The 3,748-nt window shown below is 41.0% G+C and overlaps 1 non-coding gene across 1 annotated transcript; it reads left to right on the forward strand.

Annotated features, from left to right (window-relative positions):
• The first annotated feature begins 554 nt into the window (after window positions 1-554).
• LOC133313197 (small nucleolar RNA R71) lies at window positions 555-659 on the forward strand. Its single transcript, XR_009751783.1, has one exon. It is a non-coding gene; the product is annotated as a small nucleolar RNA R71 (small nucleolar RNA).
• Window positions 660-3,748: the final 3,089 nt, after the last annotated feature.

Raw genomic sequence — 3,748 nt, forward strand, 5'->3', positions numbered from 1 at the left:
TGGGACTTCCCTTCACCCTTATCCCAGTTTTGTTGGTTCTGCCTGGGATACAGGGGTCGGTTCTGGTAGTTTCCTACACTACCTCCAGCATTATTTTGATTCCTCCAGCCTCGGTTATTGTTCCCTTGATAGTTGTCATTGCTCCTGTTGTTGTTGTCATACCCTCCTGCATAGCACACAGCAGCTAGATTGTTACAGTCCTCATATTCGTGAGGACCTCCACAAGTGGGGCAACTCGGAATTGATTGAGTCAAGAGAAGTTGCTCAGTTGGTTTTTCTGTTCCATGGGCTTCCAGTTTTTTATAGTGTTCTGGAGCGAAGCCATTTGTGCTGAAAGAGCATCAGCTGAGCTTAGCTCAAGAACTCCCGCTTTCTTAGGAGCACTATGTCGTGTGGAAGGCCATGAAATATGTTTTTTTGAAAGTTTTTCCAACAACTGGTAGGTTTCTAGATAAGTAAAATCCAAAAGATCTCCCCCTGCAGCTGCGTCAACAGTTGCTTTCAATGGTGGGGTTAAACCATGATAAAACGTGTGAATGATGCCCCAATCAGAAACTCCATGATTCGGGCAAATTCGTATCAACTCTTTAAAGCGTTCCCACGCTTCATACAGACTTTCTCCATCATACATTTGAAAGGAAGCTATATCAGCCCTCACTTGGGCTTGTTTTGCTTGGGAGAAAAATCGGGTGACAAACTGTTCCGCCAATTGCTCCCAACTGGTGATGGAGTTTGGGGGCAATGTTCTCCTCCATTCTTTGGCTTTTCCAGCTAAGGAAAATGGAAAAAGCCGCATCCGCATGTTTTCTTCCGAAATACCATGAACTTTGAAATTGTCAACTATCTCAGTGAAATTGTCCAAATGACTGTGAGGGTCTTCCATGGGTAGTCCATAGAACTGACCAGCGTTCATAATCATTTGGAACATTGCAGGTTTTATTTCAAAGTTCGGGATATTCAGAGGAGGGGGAACATAACCTCGTTCTGGACCATTTCTGAAAGGAGCAGCCATATCATTCAATGATGGCCCTCTTTCTTCATGCGGTCCTTGTTTAGGCCCATGATTATGATTTCCATTGTTATCATTGTTTAAAACCTCCTCCATTGTAATGTTTCTCAACCTTTGAACTCTTCTTCTATTTCTGAAGGTTCTCTCGGGTTCTGGATCAAAAAGTGTTATTTCCAGTCCAAGTTCTATAGGTTCTGTGCTCATACAAATGGAAGAAGTCTATCAAAACAAAAGGACTGCAGTTAAACAACAAAAGTGCTTTCTTAAAAACGCCCTTTCTTGCCAAATGATCCCCGGCAACGACGCCAATTTCTTGGTCGAACCGAGAGCTGCTCGGGAATATCTTTTCAGAGAGCAAGAGTGCAGAGTAATAATCAGGATTTCCAACAGGAGCAATCTACTCTGACTTAGAGCAACCCTCTTCAACTATACGCAAGCGTACGTGTCAAGCAATATAGGGTATTGTAGCCCCAGATTTATCGTCCTCAGGGAGCAGTTGTGAGTAAGAAGCGCTAAAAGAAACTTAATTTGTAGAATGAAGCAATGAAAGAAAGTACTATTCTCAGCTAAGCTTCACAAAGAGCAATCTCTGGGCAGCTAGTTAAACAATGTTAACCATTCTGAACCAGATGAGAGCAGTGAATGACTTAGCACGGTCATCGAATAAAAAGGCATCAATTTAAGTAACTTTAAGAGCAGTCAACGAAATGAAAGTAAGAGCGTCAGCTGGTAAAACACAGTTCAGTTATCGTGAAGGGAAGATTGTGACAGAAGTTTGAGTTAAGATTAATTTCAGAAAAAGTCAAGTAGGTGTTACGGGTTCCATGTTTTCATCCCTTTGGTTAACCCTGCTTGGTAGCATATTTTACAAGTGGATTTTGCTCCTTCCCTTGTTTTGCTATAGGTAAGCAGAGGGTAAGGCCTTAACTCTCCACGTTACTCCATAGTACTTGGAGTTATATGCAAGGAAACCATGCTGCCTTCTCAAAAGAGCATGGATTCATATGGCAGTGCTCCCCATTCCAGGTGTTTCTCCCTCCTTTCTTCAGGCTAAACTACCCCAGGATCTTGAGAATGCTCCACACGCCCTTGTCAGTGTTTCATTAACCGAGTGGTCCCGAGATGAGGTTGCCAGCCCAAAGGGTTTCACAAAATCAATAAATTAAACCAAGGAGCAACTCAAAATTCATTCATAAAATATGTGTTCCTTACAAAGTTATCCTAAGACAAAAGGGATTACTTCTATGGAACCCTCACCTACTTAGAGGAAGTTAGCTCCTAGTGAGCATTTTTACAAAAAGAAAAACAAAAAATATCACCGGTTCTAGGATGGGCGCCCTTTTTATGAGGACTGCTTGTTCCTTTTATAGGGTTCTTCATTTGATCTTCATTGTTCCTTTCCTCAAGGGTCATGCTTTGTCTAAATCCTCTCCAATGGTAGCTTTGCTTCTTGCCAGCTTGGCCTTAAATAGAAGTGGTCCCCCTTGCTTTTGGCTCCCTTTGTGAGTGGGAGTATCGGATTCAGGGAGGCACCTCCACTCCTTTTGCTGTAGCTGACGTGGCGGCTCCTCATTGCTCAGCTTCTTTGCTTTCGTACTGTAGCAGAGGCAGCACCTCCACCTTCTCTGCTGTAGCTGACGTGGCGGCTCCCCATTTCTTCCTTTGACTGCTGTTGTACTATAGCAGACTTATTTTTCCTTTCTGCGCAACACTCCTTCTTCTCTCTTCATTTTGTGGTTCCTTTTGATGGGCCTTAGGTGTCCTGAACAAAGCAAAGTAACCCAATAGTCATATGTGAAAAAGATAATGTTAAATTTGCTCCAGGTCTACCTTAATTCCCACTTTCGGCATTGCTCTGGTCCACTATTCAAAACAGTTGCTCTATATGAAAAGAAGAAGGTTAAGGGAGTGATTTATAACCAAAACATATGGGTTTTGTGGAACAATTTACATTTAATGGGCCTCAACTCTTGAGGACTATCAAGCATGCTTTAGGAAGTTGATTTTCTTTCAATTTTTACTTTCTTGCTTCAGCCCAATTGGACCTAGTGTTTACCAGCATGTAGAAGTGATTTTTGGAACTTAAAATGTAGCTCCCATCGCTGGTTGGGTGGTGTTGTTGAATGAGATGGACACACCTGGTTTTGCATGTGTTAAGTCTATGTATACAGCATGTTTTAAGACCCCGTAGCGCACCCTTAGGCTTAGAAGAGGTGGTATTTAAATAAAATCTGAATATCCTTGTGATGCTAAAAAGAACTGAACCTGTATATGAATGAGACTTTGGAAATTTCATTGTTACTTGTTGGCAAATTAAAATGAAGGCAGAAATTGTGTAGGGTAAGTAGAATAACAAAACCGAATTGATACATATGGAAGAACCTTGGGATTTTGCTATTATTTGCTATTAATTGGCAGAATGTAATTTAGTGCATAAGGGCTTTAAGAATTAACTTGGTAAACTTGGAAAAATAACTCCTAAGTTGCTGGGCTGTTCACTGTATTAGAAAATAAATTAATAAAATTACTCGTGCTTAAACTTAGTGGCCAGCACCCTAAGAGAATATTAAAACCTACCTAAGTCACACGATTAGTGTTATTCACATGAAAACTTTGAGTTCCTAAGGAATGGTTCCCAAAACCGATTTTGTATGTTATTAAAAGCTTGGGTTTTATTGTTGTTAACAAGTAAGAAAAAGGAATTGAAGTCAAAAAAATTAATGAGTAAAAGACTCATAG

The sequence above is a fragment of the Gastrolobium bilobum genome, unplaced genomic scaffold, assembly GCF_033153095.1.
Source record: "Gastrolobium bilobum isolate Gb01-03AN ecotype WA unplaced genomic scaffold, APGP_CSIRO_Gbil_v1 utg129082, whole genome shotgun sequence".
In the NCBI taxonomy this organism is placed as follows: domain Eukaryota; kingdom Viridiplantae; phylum Streptophyta; class Magnoliopsida; order Fabales; family Fabaceae; genus Gastrolobium; species Gastrolobium bilobum.